General features: G+C 33.9%; 1 protein-coding gene across 1 annotated transcript in view; it reads right to left on the minus strand.

The window, feature by feature from the left end:
• Madm (MLF1-adaptor molecule) overlaps positions 1-27,744 on the minus strand; it is a 243,375-nt gene that overhangs the window by 214,921 nt on the left and 710 nt on the right. The window lies entirely within an intron of this gene.

Here is a 27,744-nt window from a genome sequence, read left to right on the forward strand (position 1 = left end):
ACGGTGATGGCTTTTAATTCAATATTCTTATTTTATTTCTACATTACATCCTAGAAACAAGGACAGAGCATGCTAAATACATTAAAAATGAAGTGGTTAATTGTAATTAAAGAGGTAGTATGTAATTGAAGCGACGACGTGTTGATTGCGTCAAACAGAACAGGAGCAATGGACCAGAGATTTTTAGAACTGTACAATGTAATTTGGCATAGGGCCAATATTTAATGTTCGGTTAAACCTGGCTAGGTACAATCCTTATGATCAAGATATTGCCTCTTCTACTCAGTGCATGCAGTATCTATCTCATGGTCACGTACATACAGTAGAATGCAAGTGAATCACTAGACTTTTAGAACTCTATTCCTGGAAGAATCGTTCTGATATACTTGAGTGCTCGTGAATAAATACACTAGTTAATCTGATAGGAATTGGATTTTATTAGTAAAAAAATTATTTGTTTATTTCTACGGTCAAGAAGGAAGTACAAAATATGGTACATCTGGTAACTGTCAAAATGTTTGTTCAGTTGCATTAAACAAAAACAAAAATGTTATATATATAATTACACTATAAATACACAGACGCAAAATTTCAATTTGACGTGAGCGACGATAAACGTCAAATACCGAATTCTAATTTAAACTGTGAGTTTACAACAATAAGTCTTCCAAAATGAAAACTAAAAAGATGGCGAAAAACTGTGTAATAAAAACTATTTAGGAGTTTTGCACTTCCGAAACTGAGAATTTTAGCGTCTGATTTTAATCCGGAAAGAGCTGAACAATCTATCAAAATGGTACTTTTAGAGAAGAATCTAAGCAAGCCCCCATTCTAAAAAATCAAGCTCTTAAAAAATAAATATATAGGTTTCATGACCGTAAATTGTTAAGCTTAGGATTCAAGATTGGCGAGGAATCGGTCAATCATTACTTTACTATACATTTGGTTATGTTATTTAGTTCATAAGGGTTTTTGGTATTTCCAGCTTTTTTGTATTAAAAGAAATTTTCCCAATATCTATTTTATTGTCAAAATTGAACATTGTAATTATTCAATTGTATCTGTCCCATTGTCATTACCGAAATTCCCGTGTAAGTCTTGCTATATCTGTATAAACGAGGGTCGTTTGAAAAGTCCGTGCAAAGTCAGAGGGATAGCACTACTGGCGCGTATCGAGGTTATGTTTAGTTAGTAGCATCTCTTGGAAGAACACACACCAAGTTTCAGCCAGATCGGTCTATTTCTTTGTGTTTGGCATTCGTTTGAATCGAGGAAGTCGAGTGATTTTCAAAAAAGGGACGAAAAAGAATTTCGTGTGTTGATTAAACACTACTTTATGAAAGGCAAAACGCCTCAGGAGACTAAAGAGAAGCTTGATAAACATTATGGTGACTCTGCACCTTCGATTAGAATAGTTTATAAGTGGTTTCAAAATTTTCGGAGTGGCCATATGGGCACAAGTGACGCTGAACGTTCTGGACGCCCTGTTGAGGTTACTACTCCAGAAATCATTGATAAAATCCATGATTATGGTGATGGATGACAGAAGAGTGAAGGTGCGTGAGATTGCTAGTGCTGTGGGCATCTCGAATGAACGGGTACATAATATTTTGTATCAACATTTGGACATGACAAAGCTATCCGCAAGATGGGTGCCGCGATTGTTCACGCTTGACCAAAAACGAAATCGTGTGAAGTGTTGCAAGGACGGTTTGCAGCTGTTCCAGAAGAATCCGCAGGACTTTAAGCGTCGTTCCGTCGCTGTGGATGAAACATGGATACATCACTACACTCCTGAGACCTAAGAACAATCTAAACAATGGGTTACCAAGGGGGAATCTGCGCCAAAAAAGGCGAAGACCGTTCCTTCGGCCGGAAAGATTATGGCGACTGTCTTTTGGGATTCGCAAGGAATAATCCTCATCGACTATCTGGAAAAGGGGTAAAACTATTACAGGTGCATATTATTCATCGTTATTGGACCGTTTGAAAACCGAGCTGCAAGGAAAACGCCCACGATTGGCCCACAAAAAAGTCCTTTTCCATCACGACAACGCGCCAGCTCACACCTCAGCAGTTGTGGTCGTAAAATTAATGGAAATAGGGTTCCAACTCGTTTCACATCCCCCCTATTTTCCAGACTTGGCTCCCTCGGACTACTATTTGTTCCCCAATATGAAGAAATGGCTGGCGGGAAAAAGATTTTATTCAAACGAGGAGGTGATTGCAGAAACGAATGGCTATTCTTCAGACTTGGACAAATCCTATTATTCGGAAGGGATCAACAAACTAGAGCAGCGTTAGACGAAGTGTATAAGCCTAAAAAGAAACTATGTTAAAAAATAAAAAAGGTTTACCCCAAAAAATTAAGTAGTTTTTATTTTTGCACGGACTTTTCAAACGACCCGACGTATTATATACCTGTTCTCCAGTTCTGACTCTTAGTTTCTGTAACTCAACCAACCCGCATTGCTACGTAAGTTTTCAATAATTATAAAGAATTTATTGTATTTTTATTTTTATATTTTTTTTTTTTTACTGATTTTCTGTGTTACTGAATAGTTTGTGTATTTGTAATATCCAGGCCCTGAAGAGGACAATATATTTGTCGAAACGTTCGCAAAGAGACGAGTTTGTTTTTTATTTGACCGATTCCTCGCCAATCTTGAATTCTAAGCTCTAAAAAAATTTAAATATTGAATTAAAAGATTGATACATGTTAAGGAACATTTTAACTCGTTGAAACCGTTTTCGAGTAATCTACAAAAAAAAAAAAATAATACTGAAAATCGATCCAATAAAAGGACACTTCAATTTTAATCGTGTTTGTCCCAAAATCTTATTTTTAGGAGCCCCCCTGTTAGCAAACTTGAATTTTCTAAGATTTTTTTCTATTTTTGAGTGATTTCCTTTTTCTAAATTTTTTGCAGTATTTAGTTTTTCACATATTTTCCATTGGTTATCATTCCTTCTCTAGTAAAAGAGAATAAACAAGAAATTTGTGTTTATTTAAAAAAAATAATAATAATTCATGTACGGAAAATAATTAAAACATCAAAAAGTTAAGAGAAGATCACTGCCACCTAAATTGGTACAAGACACTAGCGAAAAACTATACAAAGATATAAACACAGAGACCACAACAACAAAAAACGCAAAATATTGTTGGTGGGGGTGTGTACGCAGTAAGGCGAGTCACAAGTCACTCAAAAGAGAAGAAGAGGGGCGAGTAGAAGATAGTGGAACAACGGCGCCAACCTACTTACCCAATATTAAATTGTATTCGCGCGCCCGCGCTAAACAATACGCGCCTAAAATAGCATATATATATGTATATATTTATTAATATAATTAACCTCAACTAAAAAAAAAAAAAAAAATTAAAACAGCATGCAATTATTTAGGAAACATTATTTTTAGTAAACATCCTAATTTCATCTCTCTAATTAATTATGTTTACACATTTTCGCTGTAAATAATCCACACTATGAGGAATGTATTTTCGTGTTAACATTACCACCCACTTGAAACAAACAAAACTTAAATTCTGCTAAAGTTAATTTAGCTTAAAATGTTATCTGAAGAAGAAAAAAGAAAAAAAAAGTCTAATTATTTCCAACACTCGTTAAGTTTGAAAAAAGTTTGTAAAGCTCAGAAAAAAAAATAGCAGATCATGTTTTAGAAGAAGCATTAGTGAATTACAGCCAGGTGTGAGGTAACTGTTACAAGAACAGTTACTAAGTAACTCCAAGTAACTGGGAGAGGAGACTATCCAGCCGTGAAGAGGGTCGTAGAAACTGTAACAAGATAGTGTAAAGGTAATTTCCTGGGAGGTTAACCAGCGTCAAAAGTTTAGGGTAATATGGATATATTGCCAAAATAACTGTCTTTTTAAATCTAACCTTTTTTTTTGTAAAAACTAATCTACAGAATAAAATAAAACTATTTATTATTTTGAATTATAATTGCAAATTATCTAAATAAAGAGCTAAATGTGGATATAAAAAAGGGGTTATTTTAGATCATACTGAGCGAAGAAAACTATAAATCAAATCTGACTTCAAAAACTTCAGACTTTTTTTTTAAATTTTCTTAATTAAATATTTATCGCAAATTATCTTAGTATAGGTTATCTATTATCTATAAAGTACGAAGGGCACCGTGCAAGCTAACCAACTTAAAGCATTGTAAGTTAATCATATCTAGGCTTTGGCACTTGGCACACCGCGGTGTACCTCTGTAGATTAAGATTAAAGATAGCGAGGCTGTGCCCCACGGCACCGCAGGCTAAAGAGGCTTATTGTGCCTTCTCCATTTGGATCTAGAAGACGAAACTTTCCCTACTAGTTCTTTTTGCGCTACTATCTCCTTTGGTCTTAAGGTTCTAAAGGTTTCATAGCGCAACCGCTCGATTGCAACACAATGAAACAACAAGTGAGAGGCCGTTTCCTCCTCTTCCTGAAACAAATCTGTGCAACGGATCCAAAGGTAATAAGCCCCCACCTTGTAACAGATGCTTCCTGAACCTATCATACCCCGTGAATAGGCCTGTAATCAGAGTAATCTGATTTTTGCCCAAACACAGAGGCATCAAACTCTTAACTGTGTTTGACCCCAGGACACATCACTCAAGTTCTTTTCAGGTTCTCTCTAAATCCAGTCTCTGAGAGCCGCACGAACTGCACCCTTTTTGGGTGATCCCCAGCACAGGATATGGGCCAATGAAAGGAGTGTGTTAGCTCCGTTTCTGGCAAACAGATCGGCTGTTTTCATTCCCCTTAATCCCGGCACCCATTCCAGCCTTACTTTACTGTGCTGAGCTACATAGTTGTCCCAGGGCCTTCTTATACTTCCTTCTGAGGGAAGAGGTAGTTCTGAAGGAAGTAAAGGCCTTCAGTGCAGCTTGGCTGTCCGAAAAGAAGCGAATCTCCCTATTTCTAAGATCCATTCGCACGTTTTCTCAGCCCAAGTTTTAATTGCGGTACTGACGTAAATGAATTTCAAAATTTTTTTATTTTTTCCGATTTTCTCCATTTCAAACATACAGAACTTATAATTAGGCTTACCATACGTCCCGGTTTGAGATCCCTGTCCCGGCGTCCCGGTCAAACTTGAACAACACCGAAACCCCGGCCGATCGTTCCCCCACGTCCATTTATTAATATGTTTTCAGTTCTTAATAATTTTGATTGCTTTTCAAATATGAAAAACACAAATTAAGCGAAAAGCAAAACGAAAATGAGCCTTCCTCCTCTGCGTCCCGGTTTGGCTCTTCGTAATTATGGTAAGCCTACTTATAATACATATAAAATCTATCCTCTCCCAAAAACAAAACCTTTTTTACAACAAGATAAAAAAAAAGGCCACAGAATCTTGGACTCCTGGAAGTAACAAAAGTTTAGAACATCAGAAAGCGATGGCAATACTTTATTCGAAGTATTGACCGACTAAAAGAAAGAGAGAAAATGATCGTTATATTCGCTTCCCATAAAAAACTGGGAAAGAACTTTATATTAAATTTTAAAGTTAAATTTTGATGGAAAGTTAAACAAATAAAAAAATAAATAAAATAAAGGTAAAGGTTGGATACTAAACTTTCAAAACTAATAATGTTTTATAAGTGCGCAGGACGTGCCCAGAAATCTAATTGAAGAATAGGATTGTAAATAAAACTATAGAAAAATTATATTAATTTCAAATTATTAGCGAAAGGCCTGTTCGATGAGTTGAGCTTTTTAGATAATAATCTTACAACTATTAAAGCCTTTTATTTTATAGTTTATTTTTATGGCACATAATAATAAAAATAGTCACCTCCATGGATTTTAGTAATAATCCAGAGGATGTGAGCTCTCACTTATCTGTTGACACGTCAACTATACGTGAACAATGAGGTCATAGATCTAATTATTTTCGGATTAGTATCAATTTTATTTTATTTTAATTTTTTTTACTTTATTGGAAATATTTACACCTACAACAAAATTTTGTATCAAGTAAATCTGTTCTTTGTTCGTTCACTTGAAAGACTTGATAGAGTAATCACCCAGTGGTGGAAACTCTTTCACGGTAGTTTACGAGGGTCGTTTGAAAAGTCCGTGCAAAGTCAGAGAGATAGCACTACTGGCGCGTATCGAGGTTATGTTTAGTTAGTAGCATCTCTTGGAAGAACACACCACCAAGTTTCAGCCAGATCGGTCTATTTCTTTGTGTTTGGCATTCGTTTGAATCGAGGAAGTCGAGTGATTTTCAAAAAATGGACGAAAAAGAATTTCGTGTGTTGATTAAACACTACTTTATGAAAGGCAAAACGCCTCAGGATACTAAAGAGAAGCTTGATAAACATTATGGTGACTCTGCACCTTCGATTAGAATAGTTTATAAGTGGTTTCAAAATTTTCGGAGTGGCCATATGGGCGCACAAGTGACGCTGAACGTTCTGGACGCCCTGTTGAGGTTACTACTCCAGAAATCATTGATAAAATCCATGATATGGTGATGGATGACAGAAGAGTGAAGGTGCGTGAGATTGCTAGTGCTGTGGGCATCTCGAATGAACGGGTACATAATATTTTGCATCATCATTTGGACATGACAAAGCTGTCCGCAAGATGGGTGCCGCGATTGTTCACGCTTGACCAAAAACGAAATCGTGTGAAGTGTTGCAAGGACGGTTTGCAGCTGTTCCAGAAGAATCCGCAGGACTTTAAGCGTCGTTCCGTCGCTGTGGATGAAACATGGATACATCACTACACTCCTGAGACCTAAGAACAATCTAAACAATGGGTTACCAAGGGGGAATCTGCGCCAAAAAAGGCGAAGACCGTTCCTTCGGCCGGAAAGATTATGGCGACTGTCTTTTGGGATTCGCAAGGAATAATCCTCATCGACTATCTGGAAAAGGGGTAAAACTATTACAGGTGCATATTATTCATCGTTATTGGACCGTTTGAAAACCGAGCTGCAAGGAAAACGCCCACGATTGGCCCACAAAAAAGTCCTTTTCCATCACGACAACGCGCCAGCTCACACCTCAGCAGTTGTGGTCGTAAAATTAATGGAAATAGGGTTCCAACTCGTTTCACATCCCCCCTATTTTCCAGACTTGGCTCCCTCGGACTACTATTTGTTCCCCAATATGAAGAAATGGCTGGCGGGAAAAAGATTTTATTCAAACGAGGAGGTGATTGCAGAAACGAATGGCTATTTTTCAGACTTGGACAAATCCTATTCGGAAGGGATCAACAAACTAGAGCAGCGTTGGACGAAGTGTATAAGCCTAAAAGGAGACTATGTTGAAAAATAAAAAAGGTTTACCCCAAAAAATTAAGTAGTTTTTATTTTTGCACGGACTTTTCAAACGACCCTCGTAGATCCTGTAAGTCACTAGACTACTTCCGCTTTAAGCGACGAGGAGGATTGTCTGGAAGGTGAGCAGAGAAGGGTTGCTGTACAAGAGGATGGATATCTAGTAGGCTGTGGAATTTGCGGTAGCGAGACTTTATTAGATCAGTGACAAAAGGGATGTAAAGGTCCAGTGTGAATGGTAAGGTTAGAAATGTAGTATGAAGCATTCAGGATTTTGCGTTTAGATTTTATACTGTAGTGTCTGCAGGCGTTTGGAGTTAAGAGGGGTTTGGTGGAGCCTCAAAATTCTGCTCAGTATGTCCCATATTGGTCTTAACAGTGTCTTTGTAGATTGTCAGTTTGTGATTCAAGTCAAGTTTGGATCTACGGTCAAGTAGTCTAGTAAAAATAGCTTGAAACGTCTGTTCACCTCTTGTCGTTTCAGTCAAATATGTGGGTTCCAGAGAATCAACAATTAAAACTAAAAATATCTATCGATTTCACAATTCGCTTTCGTGAATTTTTTTATAACCATGAAGGTTAGTTAATATCAATTTCAAACTACCTGAATAAGCTCCAACTGAATCATAAGCACAGAATGTCAAATTAAATATTCCCTTATCAGTAGTTAGAAATCGTAAGTTCGTCGCAGGTAAAAACATACTTCCATATCTGATAAAAAAAACCTCTCTATTCACAAACCATGACCTAGACCGTAGTACGTACGTAAATACATATCAGGAAACTAAATATCGATTTCAGTCAGGTAAAAACCTTGTAGTCACCATTTTTTGCACATGGAGATAGTTAATTTTTCATACAAGGTCTACATAAATTATTTATTCCATAGAAGTCTTTAATTTTTTACCATTTTATTTTTTATAAGTACCATAAGAAAAATTATACATTTTTTATATTATTATCTTTTACAAGTATTGTATATATTAAATTTACAATATACCCGCAGGGTTTTTGTTTTACGTCATAAAATTTACATACTGATTAAATTCAGCCAAATGATTTTTAGTTATTAAAACTGGTCTACGTAAGTAAATGTATTGTGCATTGTTCTAGGGAAATTATGGTTTCAATTTTCAATTTGTATGTAATTCAATTATCGTTTGAACAATATAATTATTGCATTTACCTCATTGTACAACTATAATTAACATACGTAATATAATGATAACAAACTGAAAACGAAGCAGCTTCATTAGTTTTTTTTTAAATATTTTTTAAGACTTTCTCAAAATTTAGCTCAAATTATTTTTCTTTGAACAGATTTAAAAAAAAAAATAATAATTAATAGTTTTATGAATTTTGGGTAAATTTAAGGAACTAACACTTCTTATAATAGAATGGAGAATCACACTTAAGAGTTAATTGAAGGAGCTAATTTCCTATTTGTAAGGGAACTTCTACAGAGAGAGAACCATGACAACTGCCGTCAGGTGTCCCCGACGAAAAAGCAAAAACCAACGATCAATACTAAGAAGCCCATTGAAGAACTGGGGTGAAGGAAACACTAGCGCAGAGTGAATTCGCATGTTCACTTTGTAAAGGAATACTTCCTCCTGAGGGAATAATAATGAGAGTAAGTGGGTTTGTGTGTGTAAGAGAGGGGAAGAGAAACAGCGATCTTCTACATCATCCTTTTACGTCACCAGCTTCCTTAAAGTTGCCCCAAAATTATGTAGAACTAAGTATTCAGCAAGTTTTAGCTTTTGTTAAGAAAAACAAAATTCTTGTATCGACTGCTTTAAATGAGATAATCTTCAAATAGTTATCTTTCTACAGGAGTTTGTGAGGTGCTTTTCAATTTTATAACCCTCTCAATGGAGCCGTGGACTAGCAACTTCTTCAGGGATATTGGCGACCTAGAATCCCAATCTAAAAAGACTCAGAGATGGCTCTTCTATCACTCAAAACGATTTACAAGTAAGACTGAAGAGATTAAGCTAAGTTAGTAGCTTAGTAGTTGGATTCCCACGCGGAGATACGAGAGGCACTATTTATATTTTGAGCCTAATAATAAAAAAACAGTAATTTGTCATTGGAAATGACTTTATTGTTTTTCAAAATATTCTCCTTTATGATCTATACACTTCTGCATGCGTTCGAACCACTTGTCAAAGCATTTTTTCCATTCCGCTTGAGACGCCTCCAAAACATGGTTTTTGAATGCATCAACGGCTTCTTCTGCCGACGAAAATCGTTGTCCACATAATTTATTCTTGACGTTCGGAAACAAAAAGAAGTCATTTGGTGCCAAATGAGGACTGTACGGCGGATGACCCATTAATTCGATTTTTTGAGTGCTCAAATAGTCGGTTGCTAGACGAGATGTGTGACAGCTGGCATTGTCTTGATGAAGAATGATCCGACGGCGCTTGTTTGTTTTCCTTATTTCATCGAAGACTTCCGGCAAACAAATGGTTGTGTACCATTCAGAATTGACCGTTCTACGTTCCTCTAAAGGCACTGTTGCCACATGACCAGTTTTTCCGAAAAAAACAGGCGACCATTTGTTTCGAAGTGCTTCGAGCGCGAACAACTTATAAGTAGTGCCGCTCGTACTGCTGCCGATTCTTAAATTTCTCTCTCCCTAGGAGTTCCGGCGATTGACAGGGTTGTATCTAAAAAGCTCAAGCCGCAAAATGACTTTAGATGTTGATAAACTCTAGCAAAAAGAAGAGGATAAGCAGAAGAGCCACTCTTGGCTCTGGGACCAACCTCTTAAAAAGTATTAAAACGGACCCGAAGATCGCTCTGGCCAATTAATAACTGAGAAAGAGATTTGAACGTCTGCCTCTAAGAATAAAGCAAGTGGATGGATTTTCTTATGGAGATAGCTGCAAATTCTGTGTGGAAAGATGGAAAACTAAACGCGATGCCCCATCATCTTTTAAGAATAACTTAAACGCTTAGAATGTCGTCAAGTATTAAGATAAGAACATATCCTTCCCAAATTCTGTGACTTCTCAGATATTTACTTTTAGGGGAAAAACCCACCAGTAAGAGGTTACAATTGATAGAAAAAGTCGCTGTCATAAGCTACACTACCCCTTATACGAGAAACAGGGTAAAAAAACAATACAAACGCCTTCTTGAGCAAAAACCAGGCCACTCAAGGGAGCCACAACAGACTAGATTTCGCTTTTATCAAGCCACTGCCACTTCAATCCACAATTTCGTTACAAAATACTCCACAGGCTATTCACAGTACTACTATCTGTTATTCAGCTACAGAGCTTCTACAGAATGCCGATTAAAAACAAAAACAAAATGCCGACATCTCATTATCTTACAAGAGTATCAATTAATGAGATTAGATTTGTTTAAATGAAATTAATAAATTAATTACCGGCAGCAAACACACTTTTAATAATGCAAATATTCCAAATATTAAAACGGAGTGGCTAAAATTAGTTTTTCTTTCTATACCAATCACTTATTAATTTTAACTGAATGACTCATGGTCAGTTGATTGGTATTTTATTTCATATTTCTAAAATGAGACTGCCTATTGAATACCAATTTGTTTTACTAATTCAAAAAATTAAAATAAAATAAAAAATGAATATTCTAAATTTGGAAACTTCCTGACATTTTAAAATAGAACTGACCCTTTAAATGAGCCCGCATAAGACTTCTCTCTTATCCAAAAGCTTGCCTTAAAGAAGAAATACTTTTCAAAATTTTACATTTACACTTTTATTTTTTTAATTTAATTTTTAGAGGACATTAAAAATGCTCCTAAATGAGTTTAGCAAGACCTATTAATAGTTTTAACAATAAATTTTAACTATTAAACCATTAAAAAGTGATAACCCATTAATGTGTGTGAACTAAGTAATATATAAGTATATTTATTTTTTTTTTAGTACGATTAAGCACTAAAATTTCAAGGGTAGACAAAGTTGCGAATTTGTTCTTTTTACTAAAATGCGCGTTAACGAAAAATATTCCAAAAACAGATGAGATTTGAAGAAGAGTCTTTTTTTTCTTTTTTTAATCTAGAATTTCAGTAAAATAAGAAATTGCATGCTTAATGCTCCAATCAAGCAGTGAAATATATTATATATACAGGGTGAACCAGTAAGTATTGTCCATAGACCTACTGTGTGAAGTACATCTAAAGTGGAGTTCAATGACGTATTCACCAACTTCATATTTTCCACCGTTCTTGAGTGACGTCACTTTAAATTTATTTTCCAAAATCATTACTTTTTTCCAATAAAAATGTTATTACTCAGAAAGTTTTAGTCCGAATTCGATTCTGGATGACACGGTTAGAAAGACAGATAAATTTTCTAAAAATTGATACCATTTCAAAGCATAAGTTATTCTCCAAACAGCCTCAATCTTCCTCCGGATGCTGGAAAAATAAGAGTAATCGAAATTTTAAAGAAAACTCATTCGGCCCTTACGTGATCATTATCAGATCTAGGTGCCTGGCACTTTTTATAAAAGTTTCCTTGTTTAATGGGCTTTCAAACGGTATATCATTTTCCACGATTCCTTTTATCTTCGTATGATAAAATTACGTTTGCTTTACAAGAAAACGTGTTCACGAGCACTCAACAGTGTTAGTTATCAAGTTGTTTAATTCATTGAAAACTCTTTTAGATGGACCAGTAGTCAATTTTTACAGTAGATTGTCTTAAAATAAGAAAGTCTAAGGTCACAAATGGCACTAAAAAAAAAAAAAATATTCTGGTCTATCTCTTTGAAATATTTTAAACAAGTACTATTTTTATAAACAAAAATTCATATGTACTTACTCCAAATTACAATTTCACCCACAACTACACTGTTGAAAATGAAAAGAATGTGAATAAACCTTAAACTTTTTCTTTTTTTAAGTGCTATTTGTGACCTTTGACTTCCTTATTTTAAGACAGCCTACTTTAAAAATTGACTACTGGTCCATCTAAAAGAGTTTTCAATGAATTAAACTAACTTGATAAACTAACACTGTTGTGTGCTCGTGAGCACGTTTTCTTGCTAAAACAAAAGTAATTTCTCATACGAAGATAAAAGGAATCCTGGAAAATGATATACCGTTTGAAAACCCATTAAACAAGGAAACTTTTATAAAAAGTGCCAGCACCTAGGTCTGATAATGGTCACGTAAGGGCCGAATGAGTTTTCTTAAAAATTTCGATTACTATTATTTTTCCAGCATCCGGAGGAAGATTGAGGCTGTTTGGAGAATAACTTATGCTTTAAAATGGTATCAATTTTTAGAAAATTTATCTGTCTTTCTAACCGTGTCATCCAGAATCGAATTCGGACTAAAACTTTCTGAGTAATAACATTTTTATTGGAAAAAAGTAATGATTTTGGAAAAAAAATTTAAAGTGACGTCACTCAAGAACGGTGGAAAATATGAAGTTGGTGAATACGTCATTGAACTCCACTTTAGATGTACTTCACACAGTAGGCCTATGGACATACTTACTGGTTCGTCCTGTATATTAAATCAAGAACAAATTTCCAAAAAAAATAAATATATAAATTTGAGTAGAGAGTGGACTACAAATAATAATAATAAAAAAAAAAGTCAACAAAAATGAGCAATAAATGTGTAGGTTAGAAACCTGCGAGCTAAATGTTAACAGGTCATAATTCTGTAGAGGAGGATATTATAAAAAAAATCTTCTCTAAATCATCACACTGCAGCATCCATCCACCAAATCATCTTTCTCTCAGACGATGATCTAGTTTTTCTAGCTTTTTTTTTTCTCATAAAACGGAATCATTACGTTAATTTTTCTACAGCCTTCTTGATATTAAATAGAAAATATTTATTAATAATTTAAGTATACTTCAAAAAGCCATTTTTCAGTGTAATGTACGTTACTGTTCATTATTTATGGTGACTGAATCATAGTTTCAATAGGATGAAAAATAAATACCAGTTTCAGTCATTATAAACTTTATTATGCCGAGCTTTCGACCTAGGGACTAGGGGTCATCTTCAGGGCTAATTTACAATGTACTGTTTTACATCATTACAGGGTTTGGTGTGTCTTCTGTCTTCTCTGTTCATGGACTGTCATGTCAGTCAGACAATACGGAAAACACACCATACCCTGTAATGAAGTAAAATAGTACATTGTAGATTGGCCCTGAAGATGACCTAGTCCCTACGTAGAAAGCTCGGCAGAATAAAGTTTATAATGACTGAAACTAGCATTAATGTTTTCATCCTATTGTAATGTACGTTGCTATTTTGAAATAGCAAGTTCTAAAAAATAATAATAAATCTTATAAATAATAATTTTACAGAGTGGAATATCTATGTTTTACTTTTAAAAATTCACTCTATCTATTAAATAGCTCTAATAATTTTCATTTTCAATTTTAGGGCACCTCAAAGGAAGATTTACCCAATCAAATGTAAGGTCTAAGTGTCATGCACAATTTCACCAACTTTATGATAATAGAATTTAATTTTAATTAAAAAATTGTTGGTAACAATGGAGAATTTGGGAGAAAGCGAAATGATAATGATATTTAGTGATATTTCCTCCTCTTGCCGATAATTAAACAAAATTTAAAATTGAAAACAAATTATCTTTTCTCCTTTTTTCCCCCCCACTCTCTTGTCACTTTCTTTAAATTATTAACAACGGAAGTAATAATTTAAAACGAACAGGTAAAAAAATAAACAGTTTTTATCATTCACCTCCATAATAACACGAAAGTCGATACACTTATATTTTTACAAAAAATTTATTTACTTTCTAATTATTTATTTAACTATACTGTAGCTAAAATAGGGTAATTGTAATTTTAGCCAATTTTTATAATTTTATTTTGAGTTTAAATTGGTGAAATTTGATTTAAGGTTTCTTGAGTTCCTTCCGCCCGCCCACAAAATGGTTTTAACAAAATGGCGCACCCCTTTTCCTTTCTCAGGTTTGTCTGTACGAGGGTCGTTTGAAAAGTCCGTGCAAAGTCAGAGGGATAGCACTACTGGCGCGTATCGAGGTTATGTTTAGTTAGTAGCATCTCTTGGAAGAACACACACCAAGTTTCAGCCAGATTGGTATATTTCTTTGTGTTTCGCATTCGTTTGAATCGAGGAAGTCGAGTGATTTTCAAAAAATGAACGAAAAAGAATTACGTGTGTTGATTAAACACTACTTTATGAAAGGCAAAACGCCTCAGGAGACTAAAGAGAAGCTTGATAAACATTATGGTGACTCTGCACCTTCGATTAGAACAGTTTATAAGTGGTTTCAAAATTTTCGGAGTGACCATATGGGCACAAGTGACGCTGAACGTTCTGGACGCCCTGTTGAGGTTACTACTCCAGAAATCATTGATAAAATCCATGATATGGTGATGGATGACAGAAGAGTGAAGGAGCGTGAGATTGCTAGTGCTGTGGGCATCTCGAATGAACGGGTACATAATATTTTGCATCAACATATGGACATGACAAAGCTATCCGCAAGATGGGTGCCGCGATTGCTCACGCTTGACCAAAAACGAAATCGTGTGAAGTGTTGCAAGGACGGTTTGCAGCTGTTCCAGAAGAATCCGCAGGACTTTAAGCGTCGTTTCGTCACTGTGGATGAAACATGGATACATCACTACACTCCTGAGACCAAAGAACAATCTAAACAATGGGTTACCAAGGGGGAATCTGCGCCAAAAAAGGCGAAGACCGTTCCTTCGGCCGGAAAGATTATGGCGACTGTCTTTTGGGATTCGCAAGGAATAATCCTCATCGACTATCTGGAAAAGGGTAAAACTATTACAGGTGCATATTATTCATCGTTATTGGACCGTTTGAAAACCGAGCTGCAAGAAAAACGCCCACGATTGGCCCACAAAAAAGTCCTTTTCCATCACGACAACGCACCAGCTCACACCTCAGCAGTTGTGGTCGCAAAATTAATGGAAATAGGGTTCCAACTCGTTTCACATCCCCCCTATTCTCCAGACTTGGCTCCCTCGGACTACTATTTGTCCCCAATATGAAGAAATGGCTGGCGGCAAAAAGATTTTATTCAAACGAGGAGGTGATTGCAGAAACGAATGGCTATTTTTCAGACTTGGACAAATCCTATTATTAGGAAGGGATCAACAAACTAGAGCAGCGTTGGACGAAGTGTATAAGCCTAAAAGGAGATTATGTTGAAAAATAAAAAAGGTTTACCCCAAAAAATTAAGTAGTTTTTATTTTCGCACGGACCTTTCAAACGACCCTCGTATTGTTTAATTCAGTACAGAATCTAGTTTTTTTACATTAAGTTTCGAAAGATGATATCACGTAGGTGGCGGCCGTCAGCCGCGAAGCACTCTTGAAGGCGAATTCTGAAGTTTTCAACCGCTCTTCTGCACATTTCGATGGGTACTGCCGTAACTTCCTCTCTGATTCTGTCCTTAATTTCTTCATGGATATGTGGACGATGTTTCCTTTATGTACCGCCCAAAGAAAAAAAATCACAAATGCTCAAATCTGGTGAGCGCGCAGGCCACTCCACGTCACCCCTCAAAGAGACGAGGCGCTGGGGGAACTTCTTGCCTCAATCTCGCCATTGAAATCCTAGCTGTGTGGGATGTAGCCCCGTCCTGTTGGAGACCAGATGTCTCCCAGATTAGTTGCTTCACTCGAATTCTTCCAGCTCAGGTTCAAAAAAAACTCTTCCAACATTGTCACATAGCGCTCAGCGGTGACAGTGACGGTTCGCCCATTATCCTCGAAAAAGTAAGGAACAATAATCCCAAATTGGGATACTGCATACCATACAGTCACTTCAGTATCCCAGGAAGAACTTAAGGACAGAATCAGAGAGGAAGTTACGGCAATATCCATCGAAATGTGCAGAAGAGCGGTTGAAAACTTCAGAATTCGCCTTCAAGAGTGCATCGCGGCTGACGGCCGCCACCTACGTGATATCATCTTTCAAACTTAATGTAAAAAACTAGATTCTGTACTGAATTAAACAATATAAACGTAATTTCTGTAAGTTGAATTGTTTTTGTTTTACATCCCTTTAAAACCGGTTCATATCTTTTGCCCCACCCTGTATTTTGTATCTAGTTTAAATTTTTCTTTCATATCATTTGAAATCGCAACATTCTTTCAAAAACTTAATAATTAAACAAAATAAGTAAATAATAAATTGCGTTAACTACAAGAGAAAGACTGCGTAGCCAATCTATAAAAAAAGAACATCCGTCAATAAATGATACATTCTTCCTGATAATAAGCATTAACTATTAATTACACGAACATACATACACACAGAGATAGAGAAAATCTATGAATATAATAAATTAATATCCATTGAACGTGTGGGCAAACAATGAATCCACGGATGAATCCTTACTAGGTGGTAAAAGTAACTATTAACAATCAGAAGAATAGAAATGTTAGAGGCGTGGTAGGGATCAAGAAGACATTAGAAGGCAGTGGGCGGGAGTGAATTGATCGATGAAGAATGAGATTCATTCTTTTTCTTTTATTATTCTATAAAACGATGAGGTGAAGGTCATCATAACTTGAAACACGTGGACATACTATATATAATACACGTGCACGATCTAGAATAGTGCTAGTTAGTTAATATATAAATATTTGGGAAAATTTAAATATTTATTATGATTGTCTCAACGTTATGAGCATTTTCAGAAGATTATTATGAATTGAAGTGATCTTTCAAATAGCGTGCCTGCGTGTATTGGCCAACTTCATATTTTCAACTGTTCTTGAGTGACGTCACTTAATTTTTTTATTCTAAAACTTTACTTTTTTTTTGCAATAAAAATGTTATTACTCAGAAAGTTTTAGTCCGAATTCGATTCTGATGACACGGTTAGAAAGACAGATAAATTTTCTAAAAATTGACATCATTTTGAAGCATAAGTTATTCTCCAAACACCCTCAATCATCCTCCGAATGCTGGAAAAATAATAGTAATCGAAATTTTCAAGAAAACTCATTCGGCCCTTACGTGATCATTATCAGATCTAGGTGCTGGCACTTTTTATAAAAGTTTCCTTCCCTAATGAGCTTTCAAACGGTATATCATTTTCCAGGATTCCTTTTATCTTCGTATGAGAAATTGCGTTTGTTTTGCAAGAAAACGTGTTCACGAGCATACAGCAGTGATATTGTATTGTGTTGTTTAATTCATTGAAAACTCTTTTAGATGAACTATGTAGATGAACAAATGCTATTTTTATAATCGAAGGCTAATTTGCTTAGTTTCAAATAGGGTTCAATAGAAAATTTTGAAAAACCAAGTCTAACAGATCTGGGAAGTTTATTTATAAGATCCCTAATTGTATTGGTTAATTCCAGATTCCGATATAAGGATTATCTGTTAGTGGGTTCAAAGTGTTGTTAAGGCTTATCCACATTCTTTTCTTTTTCAACAGTGCAGTGATGTGTGAAATTGTAATTTGGAGTAAATACAAACTACATTAATTTTTGTTTAAGTACTTGTTTAAAATATTTTCTAACATTTGCTCAAATATTTCAGTGAGATCAGAAGTAAATGTTCAAAGTGCATTTTTTTAACTTTTGACTTCCTTATTTTAAGACAATCTACTTTAAAAATTGACTACTGGTCCATCTAAAAGAGTTTTCAATGAATTAAACCAACTTGATAAACTAACACTGTTGAGTGCTCGTGAACACGTTTTCTTGCAAAACAAACGTAATTTCTCATACGAAGATAAAAAGGAATCCTGGAAAATGATATACCGTTAGAAAGCCCATTAAACACGGAAACTTTTATAAGAAGTGCCAGCACCTAGGTCGGATAATTGTTCACATAAGGGCCTAATGAGTTTTCTTAAAAATTGCGAATACTTTTATTTTTCCCAGTATCCAGGAGGAAGATTGAGGCTGTTTGGAGAATAATTTATGCTTCAAAATGGTGTCAATTTTTAGAAAATTTATCTGTCTTTCTAACCGTGTTATCTGAATCGAATTCGGACTAAAACTTTCGGAGTAATACCAGTTTTATTGCAAAAAAGTAATGATTTTAGAAAAAAAATTATAGTGACGTCACTCCAGAACAGAGGAAAATATGAAGTTGGTGAATACGTCATTGAACTCCACTTTAGATGAACTACACACAGTAGGCCTATGGATATTACTTACTGGTTCACCCTGTATATACACATAAGCTGAGTGTGCCTTCAATTTCGAACTTAACGAACTCCTCCCCTCCAATTAACTTTAACCCCCCACCAAGCACACAAACATGCACAGATTATACCAAAGAACCCTAACCATCAAACCGGAAGTTAGAATAAAAATCACTTCAGTCTGCTATGAAGCACTCACTTCCTGTATAAATCACTTCTTCAACATAACAACCTACCTACTAAAATCACTTCAACTGATTCATATATTTATATAGCCATGCTCATAAAAAGGAGTAATCAAGCATTAGTTTTCGATGGTTTGGTTTCCTTAAATCAAAGTTTACACAATATCTTCTTTTTTTTTAATAAAAAAAAAGTTGCCTTTAATGTCCTTCGTTCATAAGGAGCCACTTAAAGGTAACTGCCAGAAGATAGTATTTTACGTATGTAACGATAAAAACATTGGCCGAATACAGGAAGTGCAACGAAATAATGAAATAATAGAATAAATAATATTCGGAAGGCACTGCGCGTAATTATTTATTTTTTTAAAATAATGATTTCTTTATGGATAATTACAAAATAAGATATATTTTAACCTATTTATAGAATTGCGTAACTTATTTAATATAAAAACTTGAATATCCAATTGTATTTTGTAAAAGAAAAGTCGACACTTCACTAATTGTTCAATAAAAATCTCTAATAGACGATGTTATCAACATAAACAAGGAAACAATTAGACATGTAACTGGCTAAAGATCTAGAAAGGAGAAAGGGAGAGACAAACTAAACGAGAGAGAGGAGAAGAGCAAAAGACGAAGAGATTGCAAACGTCCGTGAAAACAATCACTAATATAGCCATGTTTAAATATAATTGATTTGCGCCACATCTTACTCCTTAATCCAGGCAATTATCTCTCATCACTAAACATCACTTCCTTACTTGTACAACACGCCAACCAATCATAGTAACAACAGCAACAACAACAACAACAATGTCATCATCAATATTATTATGTAACAGAAATACATATAAATATATTGTACAGATGGTTCTAGAATGGAGAACTTCAATACGGTGTAATAATTATTATAAATAGTCGAAATTATTTCAACAATTTCTAAGAATAACTTTTATAGAATATAAATCGCATGTTTTTTTTTAAAGTTTATTCAGTTGGAGTTTATATTGATAAGGAGACTTCTAATATTAATATAAACACTTTAGTTTGCAACAAATACTGTAAACAATTATTGAAAATAATTATAAATGGCTTACAGGGAAGAAATGAGCTCAGCGTCACGTCTTATAATAAAATGAAAAATAAAAATAAACCTGATGTCAAAAAAACATATGACTTCTTACCGAAGTTTACGTAATTCAATTTTCATTGTAGACATACAAATTTGTATTAAGTTGAATAAAAATAAACCTGATGTCAAAAAAACTAGTAAAAATCTATTAAATAAAAGGGCTCTTCCGCTTTAAAAAACTGAAAGGGCCCTATAAAGAATGTCCTACCATTCTCCTCTAATTGCCCTTCATCAAATTAGCCTAAAATAAAAAATGTTTTAAATAAACGTTGATGGGGTACGGATAAGTACGAGTATACAGTTTTATTTTTAATAAATCTTTGAAATTGTTTACTTCCAGAGGAGAGATTCTTAAAGCTAAGTTGTAGTCTAGTCCCCTAGAAAGTCGAAATTGAAATATAAAACTTCCTTACAAAAAAAAAAAATTATTTGACTAGAGCAGCGTTTCCCAAGCTGTGGTACGCGAAAAATAATTAATGATGGCGGAGATAAAAAATTAAATCATAAAAATACCATAGAAACGATTTTTCCCTATAAATACATACAAATTATTTTAATTAATAATATTATAAAGTTGTTAATATGTATACAGTAATAAGGTTAATCCATCTCGAGATATACGAGAAAATATAATAGCACATTTAACAGGATTAAAGTTGTCTTTCTTGGAGTATTTTCCCAAAACCCGAAAACACGAATGATAATTTGATTTCAAACCCTTTCAATAAAGAAAATTTAGGAAAAGGTACATCATTATCAAATAAAAGATAAAGAAAATTTAATAGAATTATCATGTGACAGAACTTAAATGATGTAAAAATCTGCTTAAAGAGGCTGATTGTAATGCCAAGCCAAAAATTTAATTTAAAAAATGTTTTAAAGCTAAGATCTTACACTTTACAAAGTTTATAAAGTGAACATGAACTTGAACTCCTTTGTAACAGATACATTGTATCTCTATACAAATAAAGATAATAATAGTAAAATAACACACTCGGAATAACAAATTTCACGAAATACAATCATTTTTACGAAGTGGTACAATTTAGCATGATGTACTACCCGAAAGTGGTACGCGAGCCAAAAATGGTTGGGAAACGCTGGACTAGAGGGATATCTTAATCCCTCGCTACTTAGTCACTTCAAAATGGGCCTCAAAAACTTGTAAAAATCTATTTTTGAATTGAATTTTATCTGAAAATTAAAAGAACCAAACTGATCCTAAATTAATATTTAACAGAAACCAGTGAAAAATAGAAATTGGACAAAGCACTTTCAGTTTATAAAAGTTATTATTACTTAGAAAAAAAAGAAAAGAATTTAGGGCCGCCATTGGATGAAAAATAAAAAAGAATAAAATTTATCAATGCCTTATTTTTTGTTTAAATAATACAATATAATGCTTAAAAATCGATCCCCAAATATGTTTGCAGGAGAACAATTGTTATTTTTCAGAGAAATCCAAAACAATAGTATTAATTATTGTTGAAAACAATAAAAAAGTTTTACCAGCAAAACATTTAATTATAAAAAATAACTGGAAACGATAACAGTTCGGCAAATTATTACATTCAATCTTAGTAACAATACAATAAAAATATTGTTTATATTAAGAATTTATTTTTCTAAATAAAGGCTCATGTTGCTAGTTAAAATATTGAATGAAGTAAGAGGGGAATGTACTGGAAAGGGTGACAAAGAAGTGGAGGGGATTAATTCCCATATTTATTTCTATTTATTCCGTGAAGTAAGTGAATGTTTATTTACTTAAGGTTAAAGATTCCGTAAAGTTTGGCGGAAGTGAGTCACTAGCCGGCCATCAGCTGTAGTTTCCTTAACTAGTCAGCAACAGTATACAGGACTCTGGATGAGTCTCTGGGTATACAACCATTTTTAGAGCAACCCATATCATCTTCCACTCGACTACTATCAAACAACATTATCTACTTATCTTTATTTTGAACTAAACTAAGACTTTGAACGAAAACTATTAACTTTGTAATTAGATCTAAAAATAAATTTAAAAGAAGTAAAAAAATCACAATTTCCGGAACATTTTGTTGAGTTTAAAAATAATTTCAAATATGGCAACACTGGTATTTACAAAAAGGCAAACTCAATGCTGGAGAATTCATGGCTAGATTTTAGATTACAATTAATTTGAACGTAAATTATTACTTTAAAACTGCCCTTCCCTGAAAAAAAGCTTTAATTTTCATTAAATCTCTAAATTTCAGACAAATTTTAGCTTTCTAGATGAATTAGTGTAGTCGAAACAGCAAGTTGAAGTTTTCGTGTGTTGTATCTTATCTCTTACACTAGTCGTGTGAGTGTGCCCATTAGATTTTTACTAAAATAGTTCCATTAGAATGTATTGTGTAATAAAATAAATCCAACTACTATTTACTAAAAATAATAGTTTACAAGAAAAACTAACTAAGTACGAATTAGTAAAAAAAAAAGTCGTGTGAGTGTGCATATTAAATGTTAAATATTAAATTAGAAATAAAAAAAAGTTAAATTCATGGTCAATAGAGCCGAAAATAGCCGACAGTAACCGATCGCATTCGGCTAGTTAGAGAAAAGAGAAGAGAAGTGATGTTAAAAAGTCGCGGCTAAGGCAGGTTGGGTTACAGATCCAGTAATTCCTAGAATTCTCTACTTTTTCCAGCTAATTTGAGGTTCTCTAACCCAACCTGCCTTGATGGCATAGGTTTGGACTGAATTTATTGCTCTGCACTTAGTTTATCGACTATATCTCGGGAACGGATGATCGTAGAAACTTCAAATTTGATATTTAGTTTAAGTGACGTCACAGGAAGCTGCTATAAATTTTTGGTCAGAATAGCTCCACCGGAAGTACCACTTTACTGAATAGATTTTTCACTTTTTCAACTTTTTCTCACAAACTGCTGCTTGGATTTTCTTCAAACTTAGTATAATTATAGCTCACAAATAGTTCTATAACTTTTATAGGAAACATTTTTCTGGATTACTTCGATTAAGGGCACTTTTGTGGGAGGGGGTGGGTGGATCAGTCCGGAAGTATGCCAGTTCGCTGTTATATATGGACTTACTGTTTTTGGTAGGCTACTCTTTATTAAACAAATATGTTGTACATGAAAATGGTGAACATAGAGGACTGTGACATCTAATAAATTCTAAAAAATATTAATGAAATGATTGGTATTTGCCGATTTGAGAACCTTTTATCGTTTAATCAACACCTATTCTTAATTTTTAAAATTATAGGTTTTTGTTAGAGAGATTTTCAGTAAATGTATTGATTATTAATTAGAAAATGATACTTATTTTTCTTACCTATTACAGAAAAAGAAATTAAAAAATATAGATAAATATTAAAATGCAAGCCTTTGTGAAAGTTGGAAATACACTTCAAACTAAAAATATAAACATTTTACAAAAATAAGAGAAATCTTTAGAGGCAGGATGTTCACGTATTGGGACCAAGATAGTAACGCAATATGTTGAACTGCGGCTAATAAATAGCCCAAAATGCCACCCATTTCAATATTTTTACAGATACATATATCGTATATTATTCACTCTCACTCTACTGCCCCCTCTGAATACATATGTATATAAATATTTGTGAGTTATCGCTAACCATTCGAGCGGGACCAATGCCAGTTGGATCATTTATATTAGAATAAAATTGTCTTCAGTTATACTTGAGCTCTAAATGCACCTTCTTAAATTTCACTCAAATTGAAGAAAAAAAATATGTCATTATCATTTATGCACGCATATCACATTTATATCGGTTAAAAGTTGTATAAGTTTATTCCTTCATTGACTCTTTATAGGACGATATAAGAAAAAATAATAATAAATTGGTATAGGGTGAAGAAATAAATGCCAGTTTTCAGTCGTGATACAATTATTCTGCCGAGCTTTCGACCTAGGGACTAGGCCATCTTCAGGGCTAGTTTTACAACATTTAAGGGTTGGTGCGTCTTCTGTCATGACCCTGAAGATGGACCTAGTCCCTAGGTCGAAAGCTCGGCAGAATAAATGTATCATGACTGAAAACTGGTCAATTATTTTTTTCACCCTTTTGAAACTATGAATCAGTGACCAAAAATAATGAACAGCTATATAAATAAATTGGTATAGTTACACTGATAAATTGAACAGATCAATTAAAAACTGTTAACTTTCAAAAGAACACAACGAAAATTTCAAATTTGGAATAAACACTAAAAGAATAACAAAGTTTCATCCATTATTCACTTTCTAAAAATAAGAACAAAATTAACATAATATTCTTTACAAAAACCTTTTTTGTCTTTCAAAATAAATAATCATTTCAAATTAAAGATTCTACTAAAATTGATGCTGGGAAAAAAAAACTCAGAATACATAATATAAAATACATCAATAAATAAGAATAAAAAATTATTTGAAAACAATTCTTATAAATTGGCAATGTAGCTAACAATCTGAAAGCAACTCTTTCAAAAAATTTAAAAAAAAAAATCAATAAATATAAAATAAAAAAAAATAATAGCAATTTAACAAGATAAAAATAAGCAACCAGGTGATTCTCACAGGTTATATATACTATATTACTAACACTCTCTCCTTCTTTGAACAAAATAAATTGAAGAAAAGTTGAAACCAGTTCAATGACAACTTTAAGATGAGGAGGTTAACCAGTTTTTGTTACAATGTTAAAAGTCTCCCCACAGAGTAACTTAACAAAGACCGCTCCACCAGGACGGGGTTCAAACTGATGAAGAAAAAAGAAAAACCTTTCGAACCCACACACTACTGAAAGAATCGCACATTCCTAGCGAAAAGAAACCTGTTTTCAAGCACGAATATTATAATTATTATTATTTTATTTTTTTTCTTAGTGAATATATAATTACCTACATCATTGAAATATATTTTACAACTTTTACATACGAGGGTCGTTTGAAAAGTCCGTGCAAAGTCAGAGAGATAGCACCACCTGGCGCGTATCGAGGTTATGTTTAGTTAGTAGCATCTCTTGGAAGAACACACACCAAGTTTCAGCCAGATCGGTCTATTTCTTTGTGTTTGGCATTCGTTTGAATCGAGGAAGTCGAGTGATTTTCAAAAAAATGGACGAAAAAGAATTTCGTGTGTTGATTGAACACTACTTTATGAAAGGCAAAACGCCTCAGGAGACTAAAGAGAAGCTTGATAAACATTATGGTGACTCTGCACCTTCGATTAGAACAGTTTATAAGTGGTTTCAAAATTTTCGGAGTGACCATATGGGCACAAGTGACGCTGAACGTTCTGGACGCCCTGTTGAGGTTACTACTCCAGAAATCATTGATAAAATCCATGATATGGTGATGGATGACAGAAGAGTGAAGGAGCGTGAGATTGCTAGTGCTGTGGGCATCTCGAATGAACGGGTACATAATATTTTGCATCAACATATGGACATGACAAAGCTATCCGCAAGATGGGTGCCGCGATTGCTCACGCTTGACCAAAAACGAAATCGTGTGAAGTGTTGCAAGGACGGTTTGCAGCTGTTCCAGAAGAATCCGCAGGACTTTAAGCGTCGTTTTGTCACTGTGGATGAAACATGGATACATCACTACACTCCTGAGACCAAAGAACAATCTAAACAATGGGTTACCAAGGGGGAATCTGCGCCAAAAAAGACGAAGACCGTTCCTTCGGCCAGAAAGATTATGGCGACTGTCTTTTGGGATTCGCAAGCAATAATCCTCATCGACTATCTGGAAAAGGGTAAAACTATTACAGGTGCATATTATTCATCGTTATTGGACCGTTTGAAAACCGAGCTGCAAGAAAAACGCCCACGGTTGGCCCACAAAAAAGTCCTTTTCCATCACGACAACGCACCAGCTCACACCTCAGCAGTTGTGGTCGCAAAATTAATGGAAATAGGGTTCCAACTTGTTTCACATCCCCCCTATTCTCCAGACTTGGCTCCCTCGGACTACTATTTGTTCCCCAATATGAAGAAATGGCTGGCGGGAAAAAGATTTTATTCAAACGAGGAGGTGATTGCAGAAACGAATGGCTATTTTTCAGACTTGGACAAATCCTATTATTCGGAAGGGATCAACAAACTAGAGCAGCGTTGGACGAAGTGTATAAGCCTAAAAGGAGACCATGTTGAAAAATAAAAAGGTTTACCCCAAAAAATTAAGTAGTTTTTATTTTTGCACGGACTTTTCAAACGACCCTCGTATTGAGCAGCAACAATGTAAGAATAACTTCAGATCTTTAACATTCGTTAGACTTAAGACAGATTGGAATCGATTTTAACGAGTAACGAAAACGAACAGCACAATAAACTATTTCTTGGGTTATTCCAAGATAGAAACCTAGAGGAAGAGACAATCTACCAAACAGTTGAAATTAACAAAAGAAATAGACTATCATTTATCGTCAAATATTTCTACATATCCTTCCATAAAGCAAAAGAAATACAAGAATATTATTCACAATTTTAATACAATTATTTTCTTCAGTGAGTCAATCTCTGAAATTTGTAACAATTGCATCATAATAATATTAAGCACAATCAAAATTAGCTCGAGAATTCGTAGAGCGAGATTAAAATAGATTATTATCTTAGTAAGACTGTATGGGTTAACACCTGCTAAATCATTTATTTTCAAATAACTAAAACAAGATAATTTATTATAATAAATATTTCTATGATTTGAACTTAAAGGATCTTGGATACCAATTTCGTGGGAGAGATAGGCTAGCATCATCAGAGATTAACTTATGCACCAACATATCGGTGATGAAAACACTACTTAATATTGTCTTAAATTTTTTTTTCTATCATTTATTTATTGCTTATAAAGGACAGTGTTCCTAGCAAGGGTTTCAAAGCTTAGGCATTTAAACGCACAGAAAAATGTACATTTCTTTAAAAAAAAAAAAATTTGGAACTAATTCATACATAAATTACCTCTAACACGATTTATTAGTATACAAAAATATTATTTTTATAATATAAAAACTGATAAAAACCAAATGAGATATGAGTTTGACCGGATACCCACTAGTATCAAAAGCAGCGATTGAGGGCAGTGCCCTTCAAGGTCACACGGTTTGCGCCAACTATAATGATGGTCATTCTTGTAAAAATTTAAAAAATAAAAAAAATCTACAAAATTGTTACTGAAAATCTAATGTATAAATATTCTTTATCTCTAATATAATGAGTTCAAGTAAATTAAAAAAAAAAAGTCCAAGAATTTGAACAATATCTCTTGAAAAAAGCACTTGCTCAATTAAAGAAAATCATTAAGAATTAAGAAGGCAATACTAGTTACTGCAAAACATCTTTGACTTTTTTGTAGCAAACTATAAGATTTCAACAGTATTAAGGTAAAAATGATGGTTTATGAAAGGTGGATGTGATACTGAGAAAACGAATGACCATAATCTCTTTTAAAATTCAAAATGACCGTTGCAAAAAGCTGTTAAGGCAAACTAGTTATAAGTTGTTTTGGTTATTAGAATCAAGATTTTAAACAAATTTAAGATACTTTCTGGCAATAATGTATTGTAACGCTCCGTCCCTTAGGTCTTTTTAATAAATATTAGAATATATTCTTTAAAAACGTTAAACACATATTAATAAACTTATTACTGGCAATATGTAATGGAATATCTTAATACCACAACTTAATTTAACTGATTATACGTGACAATCTACCATAATTATACTCAAAAAGGAACGAAATATAAAAATATGTGAAACTTAACAAAGTTAAATTAAATGTATTAAAAATAATATAAGTTGAAAGTAATTCTATCCATTGAAATCGCAATAAAAAGAGAAATGTTTAATTAAAATATTATACCGTTAGATTCAATATAATATAATAGTTAAAACTTCAAGTCATATTGTAACAAAATTAATAAATTATTTTAAACTAATTTCCACTTCTATTAAACAGT

The sequence above is a fragment of the Rhodnius prolixus genome, unplaced genomic scaffold, assembly GCF_049639745.1.
Source record: "Rhodnius prolixus isolate KJV_2025 unplaced genomic scaffold, Rpr scaffold_13, whole genome shotgun sequence".
Classification (NCBI taxonomy): domain Eukaryota; kingdom Metazoa; phylum Arthropoda; class Insecta; order Hemiptera; family Reduviidae; genus Rhodnius; species Rhodnius prolixus.